This window comes from Trachinotus anak, unplaced genomic scaffold (assembly GCF_046630095.1).
Source record: "Trachinotus anak isolate AG129_WGS33_773 ecotype Australia unplaced genomic scaffold, CSIRO_AGI_Tana_v1 ptg000013l, whole genome shotgun sequence".
NCBI classification, from domain to species: Eukaryota; Metazoa; Chordata; class Actinopteri; order Carangiformes; family Carangidae; genus Trachinotus; species Trachinotus anak.
In genome coordinates, this window is record NW_027273864.1 from 5,124,545 (window position 1) to 5,144,836 (window position 20,292).

The window sequence follows — 20,292 nt, forward strand, 5'->3', positions numbered from 1 at the left end:
GAAATAAGGCAGTGAGGCTTGGTGGAGTTTAGTGAGGAAGCAGCAACCAACATAAATGAATGTGACAGCTCATTCAAACACTTCAATTAAAGTTGCACTAGGAATTTCATGAGAGCCGACACTGCAGTAAGAAGTCGCTGCCAAAATTCTGAAAATTCTGAGGGTACTTGTTTTTCTATAGGAGCAAAGGTGCCATAGACGTAGACACTGGAGATGTGAGTCTTTCGGGACTGACGAAGGCAGTATAATAACACTAAAGGTGTTCTAGTCTGACATCAAACTGAAAGAGAAGAAGGCAGGCACTGTAAGCAACCACATCTGCGGCGGCAAGTGTGGGTGCAACAACATGGTCTGCTGTGACTTACGGGAGAAAAAAACACACACACAAAGACTGGTGTATGGAAGCAGTTTGCATTTGATGCTGTCAGGGACAAGTTATAGACAACCCAAAGCCAATATGCAAACAATGCCACAGAGGATTTCAAATGAAAGGAGGAAACACCTCATACTTGTCTCTGCACCTGAAAGACAGACATCCAGGTCTGCACACAGAATTCAGGGTGAGTGAGTTTCACTTGTTAACTTTATATGAACGACGTGACAAAATGCTCATGTCCTGAATGTTACTGTTATTGTTTGTGAACTGCGACACTCTCCACACACAGCGTTCGCAAGGGCTAATGTTAGCTTGTTTGGGCTAACAACAGCTACAGTTCATAACGTGAACAGAGTGCTCACAACGTTAGCAGGCTACACTCAGTCTGTCAGAATATAACTTTTTAAATATACATTTTTAACACCCTTGTTCTATTACCTTACCTGTCAGTCGGTTTAAACTTGCACATTGACTATGTGGAGGTGTGTATGTGTGCACACACACATGCATGTGTGTTAGTTAGCACATTGTGCAGCAGCCTCTGTTGTTTTCTGTTTTTTGCTGTGGTATCAACTTTGGTATTGAGAACCATGGAATTTCACTGGTATTGGTGCAGGCCACTGAATTTATAGTATTGTGACATCCCTAAGCTGCACCAACCAATAGTTTATTTAAACAATGGCTCAAATGACTCTGAGCTAAATGAAAGGAGCCACTTCGTGTGACAAACACACCAAAGATTATTTCTCAACTCTGCTGTTGCTCAGCTCCATGGAGTGTTCTGGCATCTCTTATCAGACTGTTTTGGTTTTAAAGCCCACAAATGTGCTGTTTGATTCACCCTCAGTGCTCATTAACTTTGTTTTTTCAGCAGAGACTGTTTAGACTCAGCTGAGACGCTCCAATGAATCAGTAGTATGCTACCTGCTTGGCACCAAATGGCAGACAGACAAAGTTAGCAAGCAGCCTGTGAGTAAAGTGGAGACGCGCACAGCTCAAGCACCGTGTTGCGAGTCCGAAACAGAGCTGGAAGGAGAGTGAATATTGGATTGTTTTGGGGTATTGGACATTCATGAGGTAGCCAGAAATATGTTCCAAAATAACTGCTATAAAGCTGGATGTGTAAATATGTTACACAGAGGGCAACAAATTGCAGATACAAACAATAAACAAATTGTTTAGTGCTGCTTTAAATTATTATTATTATTATTATTATTATTATTATTATGTTAGCGACTGAGCTTTACTGTCTTCTTAATGGAAAGATTACTGATAAAAGGTGCATTAGAATATGTACAGGTTTCCACTGAGGAAAAAAACACAAACAAAAAATTGTGTCGGCTGTATTTCCAGAGAGGATTTTAGGGCTTTTCAGTTGATTTCAGTGCTATCAAAGTATATCTGTAGCTAGCATCTTATGTATCTTGGCTATAAAAGAGTAGTCCTTGACATTTGTGCCAATGAGTGAGTGAATAAATTAATAAATGAAGAGGACACTTCCATTCCTCACAAATTTCAGATGGTTCTGTCTTCGTTGGCTCTTTAAGTGAAATTGTTCTATGCTTTATTGCTTCTTGCCAGTTTGTAAACCGGCTTTGGACTGGTATTTAGTAGTAGCAGATTTGCTGGACAGTTATTGATTTCATGTTTTCAGCTCCTTGCCTCCGTACACTCTGTAGGGAACTTGTTGTCCTCTGTCCAGATCCTGACTGACATCTTCTTAAACTATGCCAGTCTGCACATATTCACCCAGAGGCCTGTGGCTGCAACTCTGAAATGAAGCTAAAGCTTGCAGAGCACCTTTTGTTAACATATTAAATGAAAGTCAATACTGCATTAAGGCTTTCCACTTTGTTATGTAATTAGTATTGAAATTCTGGTCGTTGCACAACTGGGTTTCTGTGTTTACTGCAGACTCTCATTCTTGTCTAAACTGGGGAAAAAAAACTGAATGTCAGAGCATCATGTGTCACTAAAATGAAAAAAAAACTGTCATTGTTTCTGGATGTGTTTGCTGTTTAAGTTGGATTGAAGCAGTTTTTACAGACTGCAAAGCTTTCAGTTGCCCTTCACATCACACTGTAATAATCTCTCTGGTTAGCCATCTGTAATACAGGCAACTGTAAAAACAACATATCTGGGTATAATTATGAGTTAATGGTCGACTAGTGTGAGGATTAGACCAAGGATTGGTTAAAGTGGGCATGTGAGAAAGAACCATTACATTACCAGTAGATGAGGTAACAAACCTATAATTAATTTTAAATGAAAAGAGCAGTTTATGTGGTACACTGTTGCATTGGTCTGGCCCTGATTTATATGACAGCCATGCAGCTTCCACTGTTTTTTAGCACTGTGGCAGACAGAGCCCGAAGAAAAGCCTGGCCAAAGGTTTGGGAAAAAAATATCCAAGTAGGTGATTATATTTGCATTTCTCTCAGCCACTCTCAGTGATCCACAGCAAACACTCAAGGACCCAGTATTTAGCATAGTTTTGTCTGCACAGGAGTATGTGCTTAAATGTGCGTGTGTGTAGTAGGAGTGTCTGCTAGTGTTCAATCCCCTCCACAGACCAGGCTGACAGGACAGATAACCGTTTACCTACAGAGTGCTGGGTCAGCACATTCAGCCTCTCTTATTTCAAGGCGGCACACTGCCAGCTCTCCCATGAATGTTAGACGGAGAGAACTGAGAGGTGTTTTTGTTTTGCCGTGCTGCTGCCTCTTCCCGCTGTACGAGATCTACTACGCTCAGCTGATTTACAGTCGGCCTGTGTTTGCTGGTGTCCTGTCTGCTGCTCCTGTGTTATATGCAGAAAGAGATGAGTTCTAACCTGGTGGTGTAATATTAATGAAAACTCCACATCTTAACTCTGCATCAGCAGGACTACTAGTTACATTTGAAGCCTTCTGGTAGTAACCTAGTTTTTTAGTTCATTTATGTGGAGAACATCCACTGAGGATAGAGCATGGGGGGACTGAAGATGTCGAAAATGTGATTTGCATCTCTCTCTGGTTTACGGCTGATCCATTTGTTGCAAATTAATCTTGCCTGCTGACAACGCCCCCAGCTCCTGCTTTTCCCACAGTGAGTGAAGTGAGATTTGTGAGCTGGCTTTGAAAAGCTGCACATGTATATGTACATGTATGTGAACACCAAAAATCAGCATGACGTCTTCTTTCTGTTCTTGGATCTGTAGCACATGGATATATCTCCTCGTATGTGAACATGGACAGCTGTTGGCTTTGGCAGCCGGGGCAGTGACTCTTCAGTTCCATAGCCATATGTCTCTTGTGAACGACATTGCAGCAAGCGCGAAAGTCAAAGAGCATTTTCACCATCTTTCCGTTTCTTGCACATTACTGTTATCTAGCAACTGTTGGCAGCATCCAGAAGCTTGATTCTACCAAGACGCCATTTATACAGGTTTATAAGTTAACTAATGACTTTATTGATGGCCAGTACATCATTTAGTGATTCTTCATCTATCAATTATAAGCCATTATTAGGAACAAGTTTTCAGTTTCAGCCGAACACTCGCTAGTACATCAGATACACGCCTCCAATGTGCCATTTAACCTTTGACCTCTTTGAAAAGTGCTGCAGGGCATTTGGCCAACAATCCATTTATTGACTTTTTTTTTTTAATTTATGACTGCAGTTGGTGGATTATTGTAAAAACCCTTTTATCAATGACATTTATCATTGAATATTTATTGTATAAATTATAATTAGAATTGTGATGTCTTATTAGATAGTGAGAAATGTATGACCCTCTATTAATGACTTCATCAGAATGTATAACTGTAGATTTGATAGTTTATTAACCTTTATGAATGAATTATTAATGTCCATACCTGCAGACTTTACGGCTGCGGAGATGACAAATTACTTCATTTTTAATGAGTCACCAGCAGCACATTTTTCACAACCTGGTGAACCAAAGGTTGTTCTCTTTAATGGGTTATAAATAATTTATAAATTATTAGTAAATTATTTATTAACCACATATGATTTCCTTATAAAAGCTGAGTGGTGAGAGCAGTGTGAGATGCATCGTTATGCATGTCAGTAGAAAGTTGGCTGTAGTTGCTCCATGCATGGCTCTTTTAAACGTTGCTGTCAGCTCTCATATCTGGTACGGGTTGCATCCTCTAATAGATCCAAGAAGAAACTGAAATAATGAGAGAACTCTGACATTTTGATTTGACTTTCATTTTGAGGCAGATACAAAGTTTTGGTAAAAAGAGGGCAAAAAGAAACTGTTCTGCTGGCATTAGTTGCATTTCTCCTTGTAGTGTTCCTTTAGAGGTGGCACTGGGTGACTCTTTATCTCTTAAGGAGGACACAGAAGTTGCCTTTTAGTAGAGGAATGCATTATTCAAGAGGGTGCACACGGGAATAAGGAGGGGAATCATAACCAGCAAAGACGCTGCTGATCTGAAAATCCACTGATGGCTCCTAATAAACAGAGACAAACATCAGTACGAATGTAGAACATCACTGCGCACATCAGGGAATTGAACATCGACAAGTCGCATCACATGATAAGTAGCTTCTTGTGCTTCTGAGTATTCTCGTAGATAATTTACAGGCTTTGGTGATCGAGAGGAATTATGGGTAGGGTGCTTGCGGCACTCAGACCCTCCTCTTCTCCTCAATTATTCATCCACTCAGGTTCCAGGTCAGCCCTTGTTTAGCACAGAGTGATAGATTTTATAACTGGCAGGTTTTTACTAACGGTTCCAATTATACCCAGGGCTCAGGACAAGCATATTAAACAGGAGATTATGTGTAATGCTTTCTGCTATTGATCCGTGAGGGTCTTTGAGGTGACAAACAGTGCAGGGGAAGAACAGGTCAAGCCACACACACACACACACACACACGTCAGGAAAAGATGTTAGCCAAGGGCACGGTTTGTGGTGAATTAGAGACTGCCACCCACCTTCTGCCTAATTGAACAGAGTGTGATTTTTGGCATCAGTACACACCAGACCAGACTGTGTGTTTTAGACTTTTTTACAGAGCTGCAGCAGAGCTGTGTGGGGGAAGTAACTGTCAGCTCTTTAATGTTTCACCTCTACAATAAAAAGTTAGCTTTGTTTTATATTGTCATATTATATTGTTTCGTTTATAACCTAGAGCTGCATGTTAAAAAGCTTGTTCAGTCTTCACAGACTCTCATAAGCTTTGCCATTTTTGTGTTGCATGATGTTTGTGTTCTCATGTTATCACAGCTTCTACCTGTGCAAGATCTTGTAACAGTTACCCACCTTTTACTCATTGGATCAGCAATTGCGCTGTCTTGCTTGAGAACCTTAAACCTGCATTGGATTTTCTTTACCATTGGACCCTTCTGGCTCTGGCACCCTTGGTTCTCTGGCCCTAATAATAATAATAATAATGATGACAATAAACCTATCTAGCACTTTTCATTAAAGAAATATGGCTTTACAACAAAGAAATTACATGCACTGAAGGCTTCACATGAAAATAGACATAGAATGAACATAAAATTGGGGAAAAGCACAACAGTGACATGTACATAGACCATTTTAAGTTGATGTGGCAAACTTGTTAGCAAGCAGTTGTGTACATACACATCAAGCAACTGCAAAGCAAAATTATCATTCATTTGGAGTTGCATTTCTGGCCACGTGGTGAAGAGAACTCCAATATTCAGTCCCTGTTGGCTCTGTTTTGGTGAATACCAACTCCTAAAGGCAAAATATCTGGCTCCACTATGTTCGCCAGCCAGCAGCTAACTGTGTCTGCCTGCTGTTTGGTGTTTTACAAGTAGTGTGCAGACCCCTTTCACAATATCATTTGATACTTTTTTATGATAAAGATCTGGTTTACATCTGCTTCTAAGCTCTTACACTGTAATCTTACACTAAGCCTGAATGTTTAATTGATGTAAAAAAAATAATCTTTAGCCAGAATTTAATTACATTACCTTACATTATTAACAAAATCTTAACAAGGCGCGAAAGTGAGATACTTAATTGGCAACCAATCATTTCACAAGCGAATGAAGCAACATCAGTTCTGTGAGTTAGCCTCATGTCTTGAAACACTCTGGTAGCTAACAATGGTTTTGCTGAGAAAGTAATGCCACTGTGTAACGTTTGGGTGGTTGAAAAGATGGAAAATGAATTGTGTTTTTTCTCCTCGAAAAGACCAACAGACTGGTGAGTCATAACACAACTTAACGTTAGCTGAGTTCATTACATCATTTTCACACAGCTAGCTGGCAGCTAGCTTGTTATAGCAGCTAGCCTGTTATAGCAGCTAGCTTGTTAGCTAACTGACGGCTGGTGGATAGTGAACAATGTTAATTTCGCAGTTCAACTTAAGTATATTGTTATTTTAAGCTGGTCAACTTAATTGCTCTGAAATGTCCTATTCAATGTGGGGCAAGGAATTTTCCTGTAGAAAAAACAAAAAATTATTTAGAAGTTCACTTCAGCTAACTGTGAAAAAGTGATTTGACCTGAGCAGTTAACTTCAATTTTATCTGATTCTTTTCACATTGAAGCAATAAGTTTGTGATTTTAGATGATTCATAATCTCCTGTTTAATTCTATGTAGCTCACCAGGACAAGCCTGGAGTTTAATTTATTCAAATTGACCCTCTCAAATTGCTATATTGGTCAGAAAAATTGCAATAAGATGTTTCCCACAGTTTAATGGATTGACATTTGCATAATGTGTCTTAACCTGTGTCCTCTTCACTTTGCTTAGCTGCACAGTAAGGTTTTTTTTTTTTTTTTTGGTAATCATTGGCTTTCATGTGGAACTTGTCACTCATTGCAGTGTGCGTCAGGAAGGGAGACAGGCTGCTTGAGAAGAAGTGCACACCACCACCACCCACTTTCCAACACACACTCAAACTCACATACACACACACACTGATGCAGTAAGTTTCCTGTGCCGCAGTGGCTCTTGGCATGCCCTTAGTGGGAGGATGGCAGAGATTGGATGAGCATTCGTGCCGTCATATAAACACAATGCAGTAGCTGATGTGAGTTTGTGTTTGTCTGTGTGTGTGTAATGTGCAGTAACAAGGTCATGTCAGTCCAAGTGTGTGTCTCCACACCAATGTGTGTGTGGGTGAGTTTGTTTCCCAAAGTCAGAATTTAGTTGTTTTAGCGTCAGAACGTGGCTGTGCTGTGTGTATATTTTACTCTATGTGTGTGTGTGTGTGTGTTTGCGTGCGTGTGTGTGCTCGTAACCATCTCCCCTGTGTAATTTCCCAGTAGGAATTCATGCTCGTGGAGGCAGTGAGGAGTCTGGTGGGTGTCCCAGTGTGAACTCCAGTCAAATTCTGGAGTAACTTCATGTTGCATAACTGTGTCAGATTATTTCCCCCTGCGGGTTTACACTTGGTATGTTGTTTTTCTCCTCCTGAGACTGTAAAGAGTGGCACAATAGAACACTTCTTCATATGTATAACACCACGTGGCAGTGGAAGAGTGAAATGTGGCCTGAATAGGACAAGGAAAGAGGCTGGCTGCCGCTTTAGAGGAAGCATGCACTGGGCTTTTCTCTGTGGCAAATGCAGGAAAGAGACTTAAAGTGTCTCTGAAATCCTTCATAAAGGGATTGGGAAGTGAGTTTGGGGGAATTCTAGCCGTTCCATCTTAATTTGTCAGGCTGCAGCGTTTGCTGTGTGAACATCTAGCACTGCAGATCATAAGAGTCAATAAATGCAGAATCACTTCTCTTCGTAAATGTCTCACAGCTTGCCCAAGGATGCTTCCCTCTCTCACTCAGGACCGCCGCATGACAGAGGCATCTCATGCTGCAATCCTATTGTATTTATGGACTCAAGAATGCCTCCGGCTTAAAGCGGAACAAAATAAGATTTACATGCCAGCCAAAGTGTTAAGTTTCATTGATTCTGCAGTGGAACATGGGCATAGCAATGTGGTTAATTTGCAGGAGGTTTAACTGGTGCATGAACCTTTTAGATATGTTTCACGAAGGTTATTTGATTTTAATGTCTTCAACTAGATAGCCACCGGAACAATATCAGACCAAAATGTCAAAATGTTGATGTTTTGAAAGGGTTCGGTTCAAGTGAGTAAACACGAAGAAACATTTTGTTCTTTCAGCAGCTTTCACGCAGGTTGTGTTTCCATCCAGCACATTTCAAACAAGACTCCCTGGAGTGTTGTGTGTTTCTCACTACTTTGATTTTTTTAATTAATTTTTTTATTATCCTGTAGAGTCTAACCCTCATAATTATTAGCTTTCATCCACGATCAAAGTAGCTGACGTACTGACTTTGATAGCTGGGCTGTTTCACATTTCATATATCAGACTGAACTGAATCATTTGGATTTCTATTTGTTGAACATCAGGTTTTCGGCTCCACACACCTCTTCCAGGAGCGGTGTCCGGTGTTTCCAGTGTGAGGTTGAACCTGAGGTCAGTGTGGTTGTAAATCTGAAGCTGAGATGTGAAAATCTTAAATGTAGAAACGTGCAGGAGCTTCTGTTTAACAGGGAGGTGTAAAAACACTTCTTCACTGTCATAACAGCAGCACTGCTGGGCCTTTTCCTTTCTCTGGTGCCCTCCAGGAGCCACACGTGTCTTGTACCGCACATATTCGGCACAGTCCTGATGAATACCGCTTTAATGTGCCAGCTAAAAGCTGTAAGGAGTCGATTTCCTGAAGACTTTGTGCACCAGCACACTTGATACATGAGGTCTTCTTATAAATCCTACTTTAATACACTGAATTTTGAAGACTTCTACGAGACAAAAAGACTTGAAATTATCAGCACACTTTGCTAGAAACTTTAATTCTGTTTGTCCTGGTGTTAGCAAGTTAGTTATAAGCTTTCCTGGAGACTAAGAGCATTTTAGACTTTATTATTAGAGTCTGAAGTGAGACTTCAGCTTTCTTCTTCATCTTAATTAAACTAGATGAAATCAGTGGAGGCTTGAGTGCAGCAACATTGGGTTTACTTTGAATTAGAGGAGACAGCCTCAGTCTTCCTCTCTCTTATAACCAGGCTGCATATTAGTAGAAGGAAATAAATGAGTTTTAGAGTAAATTTCATCTTCAATTTGGTTTTTCAGTGGGGAAACTAAAAAAAAAAAAGAGATGTGAGGAAACATCTTAATGAGACGTGTCTCCTGGCTGCCCTCCTATAGACCCATTGTTTTTCACCTCTTTAGGCGATGTAGAGAAAATCCCAAACTGTACAGTTTAGTCAGCCATGAGACACAGCAGAGCAGCATCTGCTCTTTCCCTGCAGCAACGGAGAATTAACTGAATGACAGTTTCGCTTATTGATTAATTGTTTAAGTTGTTGATCAAGTGAAAATACCAAACATTTGCTTCCTGACTGCTCCTCAAAAAGTGAGGACTTTGGACTTTTCTTGTCTTTTGTCATTGTTTTTCATATTTAAGTCAGTTAGTCAAAAACTAACTAGATTATCAATGGACTTTGGAAGTAATATTTGCAGCTTTAAAGTAGGATTAGCAGCTGATAGCCACCTAATTGCCCAAACTTGATTGCTTTTTTGAAATAATATATTTAAACTGCATGTCTGCTGGAAGCGTCTGATGTCAATATATTTCCGTCTTCAATTGATGTGATTCTCAAATGTCAAAAGACATCTTTAAAGATCTTGCATTTAAAATTCATTCAAAGAGATCATTAAACAACGAACAGCAGCAGTTTATGTGGCTCCTGTCCTCTGACTTCAGTGTGTTTCTGTGTAACCTTGTGGCATAAATGCTCAGCCCCCGCTGGCAGATTGTACCACAGATGTTGAACAGGGCTGCAGGCTGCCCTGAACCCTCTCTCCATGTTGCTTTTTAAGGACAAGCAGCAGAGGACACTTTGAGGAGGACAGATCGATGGCAGCAAAGAGTACGCTGTGGCAAGTCTCATACCACAGAGAGCAAACAAACGCTCAGTCACAGTCACACACATACACAGGTACACACACACACACATACACATTTTTTTTTATGTTTTAGTAAAGCACAGATTTATCTGTGGGCCATTTGATCTTGTGGATCCTGTGAACAGAGCTCAGATGCATGGGTTACTACTGGAAAATGTTTGATTAGAGCCTGGATTCAGCTTCTCGTTTTGACTTATTCTCTGTGACTTATACAGCAGAATGCTGGAGATGATAGTGCTCTTTCATATAAGCCAGCTGTCTCTTACTTCAGTGTGGTTTGCAGTGTTGGTTATGCTGAATAAAAAGTTGGGTAAAGCATCAAGAGGATAAAACAACCACAGATTGAAAAAAAGTGTAAAATTAAGGTCAAGGTGAGAATCGCAATCCACGGTCTGTTATACCATCAGCATCTTGTTTCTGCTCTGATTTTTCTGCTTTGACATTTGACATGTCAGTTGCCCCGTGTTTCCCTGGATGGGATACAGCAGACATATTATAGCTCCACCGTCTAAGACTGCATCTGGAGATGGTGGTTCTTGTTCTGCTCAGGTGGAGAACTGATACATGCGCAGCTATGCCAAACTTGCTGGACCTGCAGAGCTGAACAAGGACTGCCATTGCCAGCTCTAGTTAGCGGGCTGGCTGTTTAATCGCTCACAATGGGCTGGTCAGCAAAAATAAAGATATCTAATATATCATCTATTAATGCTGCGATCTGCATGATTCATCTGAAAAGAAGATCACCTGCTAAAGTTAGATCGCCCACGATATAAGATCGTCAGATCGCCCACCGCTAAATAAAGGTACAGAGATGGTTATCAGTTTTACTTTTTTATTGTAAAAAGTATGCTCATTTTTTTAAAGTAGCAGACAGATCAAATTTTCATCTGCATTTCGAGTCTTGTGTTTCCAAAATGTGTTGAGTTTCCTGCTGCGAGAAGTAAGTGATTATCACAATGACACCAAACAAACATGTTTTTATAACAAGCATGACTCACAGACTGACAGAAAATTTTGTGGTGATACAAAGAGAAGAGAGAGGTGGAGAAATGTCCTACTCATAAAGTTATAATATACTGTATCCTTATGTGTAGGCCCACTTGGTCCATTATAGTTGTTTTTTAAGTTGTAATCCCTAAGATACTTCCTACATATCCTTGTTGATTTGGCAACGCCTCCGGTTACCATGGTAATTAGCAAGGGCGGTTTAGGACTACAACGAACACTTGGGCAGAAGCTCTTTCAGAAACAACAGAAGATGTGTTGATGTGTCTAATTACATAGCAACCAAACAAACTCATGTTGTTTTAATCAAGAAGTCAGTCCACAATAATTTGCAACAAAGATCTGATGACAAACACATTGTGTTTCCTGTGGCTGCTTCACAATAAAAGCCTCTGAGTGGTTGGTCATGCAGTGGCTGTAGGACGTCTCAGTAGCATTAACATTAGCTCTAACGTTGTTGCAGTTGCTGTGAATCCCTTGTGCTTAGACAGGCAATTGACCGTGGGAATGCTGGACTCTGCCACTTCTGTCCATTCAATATACTTCTGGGTGTGAACATATGAAAGGAAATTACAGATAACACGTCAGGCATCAGTAGGATCAACAAAGGGGTTTTGATTTCATGACTATGTCAAACAGAAGATAGGAAGGATACCACAACTATTGCAGTGGAAAGAGCGCTCACATCAGAGCAGGTCTAGGGTGGGGATGTTTCGATGCCTCACCACAGATAAATGTAGATCAATGCCAACTGTAACTAATCTGTAGTGTGCAATCATAGCTTGCCGTGATTTCACAGTTCACCGAAAATCACATGCAAGTTTGATTTGAATGAACACCAGCCACCACCCCTGTTCCCTGTGTGTTTACCTCTATGAAATATTCAGGTGTTGTTTTTGCTTATTTTCTTTTTAGTCATTTTGTTTCATTCTTGTACTTCCACTTAACTGATTCAGTTCAGAGCTCCTGAATCACATCTACTTACTTTTTTGTCTGCTGACATTTACTGTGGATTACTTTTTTAAGTCAGAACACAGAGTGCATCACACATGTGCCTGGAAAACTTGCAGAGGACTTTGTGCATCTGGCCTATCTGTAGTTTTTGCAGTCCAATTTTCATACATTTTAGTATAATCAAAACACAGACAGATACATTTCCAGATTCATTTATTTCTATATTTTTTTTATCAAAAAATAAAAACTGGATTTAAGGAAACATGTGTGCCCTGAGAAGTTCTTTGCTCTTTGCTAAATCAATATAAACTCCTATCAGCTTCATTCTTGGTTGGTTTTATTACACAATGTAAGACTTGGAAAACAAACTGGAGTTCATGTCCTTTACTGTGTGTGTGTGTGTGTGTGTGTGTGTGTGTGTTTGTGTGTGTGTGTGAGAGAGAGAGAGAGGGGGAGAGAGAGGGAAAACAACATCCAAGTCCAGTTGATAACAGAACCACCCAACACCATTGGAAGCCTTATCAGTACAACCTTAATATAAATGCTAAACATGCTGAAGCAAATTTTAGGATTTGACGTTCTGCTGATTATTTAAAGCTAAAATCTCATCCTCAGCTCGTGATAATTTCGTGTCACTCTGACAGCTCCCACTGCTATTACGGAGCACCGCCGCTGGGTTGCACCTGCTGAGATCATTGCAGCTTTATCTGCGTGTTGTAATGGAGCAGTTAGCAGATAACACGCTAACTGCTTATTATTCTGAGCGTATCAGATCACAAAGGGCACTTGCGGAGAAACGGAAAGAAAGAGAGAAAGGAAAAACAGAGATAAAATGTAATAGCCTCAAAGACGTTTCTTTCTAGACCTTGCGTCTTCATCTGCAGTCAAGATCAGACACCATCTGTTCTACATGTAAGGGGGGATGCCTTTGTGCATATTTGAACGGTGTGGTGAAGGTCCTGTGTGGTGAAGGGTCTCCTGGCCTGGATATGAAGAAAACCTCCCGGATCATAGAGACATTAATTAGTCCAATGGACAGGATCTTTCCTTTCGCAGCTCAGCTCTCCTGTAGCGTGTTGCAGCCTGCCACACAGAATACCATATGGTGTAGCCTTGTGCCGCCTTCTCCCATGGGCGCTTGGGGAACGAGCTTCAAATGGGCCATGACAGGGACAGTGGGTGATGCTGCAGGCTCTGTTGCCATAGTGTTTTGTGTGAAATAATCTCTTGGTTGTGGATCAGTCCTGTAATTTGTTACAGAGACACCGCACGCGTTGTCTCTTTCCCCCTGTTCCCTGTGTGTCCTCTCCTCACACTGCCGTAGCACTGCGGTATTTTGCACGCATGTGGAAGAGCCTTAGATAGCCATGCCACGGCTTCATTCTCTGCATCCTGGCATGGAGGATGTGAATCGGCCCGTAGCCAAAATATCTTGGAATGTGCCCCACTCTCCTTGGAATATGGAAAAGCAAAGGGGAGGAAAGCAGGCAAGCAAACAAACACTCACACACTGACTCATGTGCTCCAGTCACTGCCTCTTTGTGTGGCGACAATGTGCACCTGCAGCATGTCAGCCATTCTGATGCACGGGCCCACAGTTGCTCTGCCTCCTCTCACTTTAAGCAGTCCAATAGCCAATGGTAGCTGAGTGCTGCTCGAGCTAGCAGGGCAGCAGCAGGATGTGTTCAGCTGCCACTGGGAGCTAGCAGGGGGCCCACTCCTGCTGAAATAGCATATGACCAGAAACCCTCCTAAGTTTCATGAATTGTTTCCATCGGAGCACGCTGCAGTTGTTCTGATGAGTCTCCTTTTTTTTTTCTGCACCATGAACATTTATAGAAACGTTCTGAAGATGAAATTAGCAGCTTTTATCTTTCCATTTAATGCAACAAAGGTGAGATAACTACTTCCTGTTCTATGAATCAGTGCCTCTCAGGATAACTTCAGAAAGGTAAACAGAAAATGAAGTAAACTCTTCTCTGTTGTGAGGAATAAAGTGTCGTTTTGACAAATACCAGGAATCCTGCACTGATCCCAAATTCAGTGGGATTGTTAAAAAGAAATGCTCCGGGCTTACTCTTGGGAATCCCAACATTATCTCCTGTGTAGTGCCAGCTGATCCATCTCGATCCCCTGAGATAAATACAGTAAAAGAGTGTGACTATAACTCAAGGCGGCCTGTGAAGAGATGAGTCTTGCTGTGAGGCCTCCTGACACCCACCATTTTCCTGTTGATTTATGGCGTCCTATATGACTTCTGAGGGTGAGAGGAAATTGGAAAAACCACCTTCGAGGTGACTGCTGTATGTATAAATGGCAGCTCAGTGTTAGGAGGCAGTTAGTTGTGTCCTTCCTACGAAAGATAACTGAGGCTCGTGGCTCGTGTTGTTCTCTCTGGATTTATTTCCCCAGACGACAGATCTTTCTGATGAACTCTGTTGCAAGGGCACACACTTGGAAAAGGCAGCTGAGCATGACCATTTGCATATTATTATGCATATGCAGGTTGACACAAGGTTTCACTGTCACTCTCTTATGCTGGATAGACACGGTACTGACTTTACTACTACTACAAGTAGGAACATTGATTGACCTTGAGGACATTAAAAGGTTCATGAAGAAAACATCATAAAAGATGAATGTATTTTTTTGGCATTGGAAATTGACTAGAATGGAGCTTTCATTTAAAGTAAAGTAAAGTAAAGTTTATAGAAAATGCTGTGTGGACATCCACTAAAAATGAAAACTAATCTGAGCCTTGCGCCAGCCAGGCGAGAACTGTGGGAAAACAAAGAGGGTATTGTGTCAGTGCTTACAACAGGGTCATGAGGCAAGACTTGCAACCTCCCGGTTGGAAGGAATAGATTTCACAACAGAGTTAGGCTTTTTATTATAGACTGGAGAGATGCAAATTATAAAGATATAAAGGAACAGTTTAATGACTGTGCTGTATGTAATATTTTATTGATTACAGAGATTGAAATGTATAATTCTAATACATGGATTACACCAACTCCATTTCCAAAAGTTAAAGTCCTGACATGGAATATGTAACATTAATAGCTTCTGCAGTTAAAGTTCCTCTCCACACATGTTGTAGAAAGTATGTAGAAATACTCTGCTATGATTAATATTTAGTTTAACATGGTTTTCCACACATGAAAAGTGAAAAAAGGAAAACTGGGGCTGGAAGCACATCTACTGTTACTTCTTCATTGAGAAATCTGGGGCCTTGTGCCCCACCCACAACAGCTGCTTGCACGAGGTTGACAGGTGAGAAAGCAGCGAGTATCAAGATGGTTAGAGGAGGAAACATTTGTTGTGCACCAAAATAGGCGACTACCAGACATATCAGAATGGTTAGCATAGTTAGCATCTTTTATTTGTTGTTTGATGTTTGTTAGCTTGTCACTGACAGTGGCTGACACAGTGTTAGTTGTTGTGCTAATTAAACTCTCACTCTCTGTCCTGACAAGGTTTCAGGCTTATTTAGCACGCCCCCTCGTCCCCACAAGTTGGCATAATTGGTTCCTTAGGTTTGTGACGTATGAAATTGTTTTTATGAGACCATGAGACCATCATTGGTTCACTGCAGTTGCAAGATGGAAATACGCAGCCATGGTGTTGACTGCTCATTTCACTCATGATATGTTTTCCTATAAAAAACATGTTTTTAATGAGGTTAAAAACTTGATTTTTAATCTTTAATCTTTAAAGTGATGGCTATTTGTCATCAGACACACAATAGGTGTTGCTTGCATGAATACTTGTTATGGTGGCATGATATTACTCTTTTGAAGTCGAAATGTTCGTATGATATTTGGCACCACTGCTGAAGAACAGAGGTGTGTTGGATTGTTCTCAGTTGTATCACAGCATATTAAAGCTGCACTCATCAAAATTTCAATATGAAGAAAAGGTCAAAGGATGTGAAAGGGGTTGCACATAGTGATGAACCCACAGGTTATTACCCATCTCAGCATTTCCCCTCAGTGCTACGAAGCTTTGTAGTGCCTCTTTCCTCGTTGTTTTGGTTTTATGACCTGTAACATTTACATTTTGGTTCACTCTCACAGCTTTCGTTAGCTTTGGATGAGGTAGCTGTTTTCATTGAAACTCTAATAAACCCATTGTACATTAGCTGCCTAGTTCTAAAACCCAGACAGACAAAGTTAGTGTCTAGCTGCTGAATGTAGCACAGCATTTCACACCTAATGTTTACTGCTTCCTCATTTAGAAAAAGGAATATGACTACAAATGAATGCTAATGTTGCTACATGTCTGCTTGATGTATAAGTAGATAACTGTTAGCTAACAAGTAGCCATATCAATGTTTTAAGGTGTTACTATGTCAGTGCTGTGCTAACAAGTTGTTGCATTGCCCCCAAAGAATCAGTTAATTCAGGTTTAATGTAAATAAGCTTAAATACACACACAGAGAGAAATTCAGTGCCTTATTTAATGTAATCAATGTACCACTTAATTGTAATTATGTAGTGTTGAAAGTGTTTTAGCATGTCCCAGTTCAGATTGCCGTTGTGATATTTACATTAAAGTAAATCATATATTATTCAGACCTGTCAAATTGTCATCATGTCCAGGTGTAGGTCTGAAGGAGACATAAATTGCAGCTTATGTTGTCAGCAAACGCTCCTGCAATGAGTGTCTACTTTCAAATTGATTGCACAGCAGCTGATTTATTTCTGCGTAAAAATAAACATAATACAAGGTACAGTAAACAGTGCAACTGCATGGCTGAGAGAAGAAAAACTAGAGGCCTACAGTAGTAAAAACTGAAAAAAACATTGTAATGAATGTGAATTTTACAAATAAGAGCAAAAAGAAATATAAATTAATATAGACCTAATACAGAAAGTTAAATCAAAGGGAAAGTGAGAGTGTGTTGCGTGGGAAGATATGTGTGTTTCTTTATGTGTTTGTGTATCTCTTCAAAGGGGAAGGCGAAATGAGGGTGAGACTGTGTGTGCTGTGCTGAGGCAAAACTTAAAGCAGTTTGGGTCATCAGACGCGTTCTGTTTGAGAGATGTAGATTTACTGACAGCGTGACTTGAGCTGCGCCACAGACAAGCTAATGGAGAACAAACAGCAGCTTGTCTGGGACTCTGGTGAGTTGCAGGCTGCTTGGGTATCTTGTGTTGTAGGACATGTGGACTGAATAGGAACTATGCTTTAAAGTGAAAAAAAAACTGATGTATATATATACAAGGAGTCGGCCTGATGGCTAGGCTAAGAAGCTATATATTCATACTGTCAACATTTCAACGGTGCTTATCTTTGTGAGCAAATTACCTTTAACTCTACACTAAACAGTAAAAATGCTTGCAAATACAGTTTCATTCCGGTGCTAAAATGACTGAAGACAACATTATCTAAACCGCACTGACCTGTTTGTTTGTCTTTTGTCATCAGGACTTTAACAAAAGGCAAAAAAAAACAAACAAAAAAAAAACAACAACTGTAATTGTAGTTCTTAGCTACAGGAAATAATTTTGCTACTCACAGATAATAGCAGTGGAGAATCTGGTTTGGGGAATGCAACCATTGTGACAGTCTCTCATTATCTGTAGCTGAGCGGAGGCTTCACACCAAGACAATTACACGCTGGCCTTCGTGACAGCACTTTTTGACAGGAGCTGATAAAACAGGAGGCACATGGGAGCGAGCCTTGCATCTGAAAGGGTTTAACTCAAGATTAATTAATATGCAATGCATCGTATGCATTTGATGAGTTCCAAGCAAAACAAACTGTGCAAACATAGTTTAAAATATCTTCAAATTATTTCCATTTGTTGAAGAGAATTTGAGCTTTTGCCATGAAATAATAATTATGCAGACATAAAGTGGGTGGTGAGAAGAAACAAAAACGGCTGGAAGACTTGTTTTGGAAGCGACTTTGATAATTGTAGCCTGAACACTCACAAGAGACAAAAGGGAGTATCTCAAAGAGAAGTATTTGAAGGGTAATGCCTTTAAGAAGCATAGCAGTGTGTGTCTTGTTTATGCTTTTTACAATTTAGCACAGTTTTTACAGTGTGCTTACAGGCCGACAAGCTTTGTCTTGCCACCATGTGTCTCCCTGCCCTCGAGGTTCATGATGATGCCTGTTCAAAGCGCCCATGTGCTCCCACACCCATGTCCTTGTTTCCCCAGCTCCCTAAACTCCTGCTAGCATGCTCTCAAACTGCTGTGGTTCGCTTTAGATACGCTGCTTTTGCTCATTTATCACAGTATCAGCTGTGAGCGAGGAGGGTGATAGAAGGAAAGGGGAAAAAACTTTGCATTGGTCCCTGCGGAGTGCGGCGTCTGGCACCTTCAGGGACAGATCCGAGAGTGGTGAGGCATCCTTACCCGTACATGCACCAGTGGTCTCCGGCACAGCATGAGAAAGGTCAGCTTCTATTAGATACACTGTGACAGAATGATGTTTCTGCAGCAATTTATCTCAAGCCTGCTGCTGCCTCTTGGTAATTCTCCTCTCTACAGTATCCACGACTGATTCATCTGAGAGCGAGCACCTTTAATTTAGCAAAGTGCCAAAGTTTGTGCTGCTTTGCGTTCCAGTCTGCTGAGAGGAAGGTGAGCCACGTGTTATTCCAGCAGCTGTGTGGAGAAAATGTGGTCCTCTGTAGTCTGTTTTTTCTCCGGGGGTGATTCCAGACGTACTGCAGGAATGTGATGCTTGAAGAGTCATGCAGTTGTTGTCGCTCTACTTTACTTTAGCGTCACTCTTTCCACTCAGGCCTCATCTGTCATCATCCGTTGGTTGCAGCTCACCAAGGAACGCTAGCTAAATTAGGAGGGGACGCTCCAGCTCGGAGAGGTGTTAGGGCTGTAGCATCATCTTATGAAAATAGTACCACTAGAGTGGGAAAAACATCTCTGCCTACCATCAGTGTTACACTAGTTGTCAGTGTGTATGACAGGTTGTGTGTTTATGTGGGATGTTGGTGAATGAGAACAATGTCCTTGAGCCTCCTGTCCTTCTTTCTGAGTGATTGTATGAACTCTCACTGACATGCTGCAGTGAGCTTTGGATCAGTGGGGCCGAGATATGCCAGACAGAAGTGTTGCTTCTGTCTGGAGGAGCCAGAATTGTTGACAACATGATGAGGTGTTCGGGTTTTACTGCCCAGTACAGCAGCAGGTGACCCAGTGACCCTTGGATGTGCGAAAAACATGTTTATATTTTTCCCACTGACAGTCTCCATTTGTGATGTTCAGACTCGTCCTCTAGCACCACCACAAAGTCGGGATTTGTGGTTTTGAGTGAAATGTTTTGACAACTACTGGATATTGCTTCAGTACAGATATTCATGTCACCCTCAGTAGTCACTTTGGGGATCCACCTCACTATTTATTCAGGACCATTGTTTTAGTCATTAGATTTCAACTGTGCAATATTAATGGCCCTGGTTTATTATTACATGCCTGCAAAACTCAGCCCCTGCTTACTTAGCGCAAATTAGCAACATTTTAGCATGATAGCATGCAAAACTCATACCCTGAACATAGTTAACATTATACCTGCTAAACATAACCATGTCATTGATATTGTGAGCATGTTAGCATGCTGTAAACTCTCAAGGTGCTTTCAGACAGAGAGCAGTTGCCGGGCACCGCCATGACCACGTGAGTCCATCAGCAGCAGCTAGCGAACGTACACGGTTACTAAGAGTTTATCCTTTGACAGTTTTTCACCGTGGTTAGCCATGTGACCATGGCAACCACAGACCACAATCATACAGGTGATGATGTAACTTTATCTGAGTTTCATGAATGACACAACACTTCACCAGCAGAGAACAGACAGAATTGGTCCGTGAGCAACATAAGCTTCAGAAACTGATTATCTGCTCTGGGCTGTTTAGGATTTATGATACTACTTCGCAAAAAAATGCTATATTAGTTATTTCAAATGTCTAACTATTTCCTCCATTTTAAATCACAACCTGCTCTGTTTAGCTGTCTAATGAGATTATTCTAGGTGGACAGTCTGTGGTGTACGG

The 20,292-nt window shown here is 40.9% G+C and overlaps 1 protein-coding gene across 12 annotated transcripts in view; it reads left to right on the forward strand.

Annotated features, from left to right (window-relative positions):
• LOC139630093 (band 4.1-like protein 1) overlaps nucleotides 1-20,292 on the forward strand; it is an 85,526-nt gene that overhangs the window by 20,932 nt on the left and 44,302 nt on the right. Inside the window, exon 1 of one of the 12 annotated variants that reach the window (XM_071493203.1) lies at nucleotides 578-6,570. The exons of the other annotated variants lie outside the window; for them this stretch is intronic. The gene's annotated coding sequence lies outside the window, so the exon portion shown is untranslated. Of the gene's footprint in view, nucleotides 1-577; nucleotides 6,571-20,292 lie in introns of those variants that run through there. 12 annotated transcript variants of the gene reach the window in all.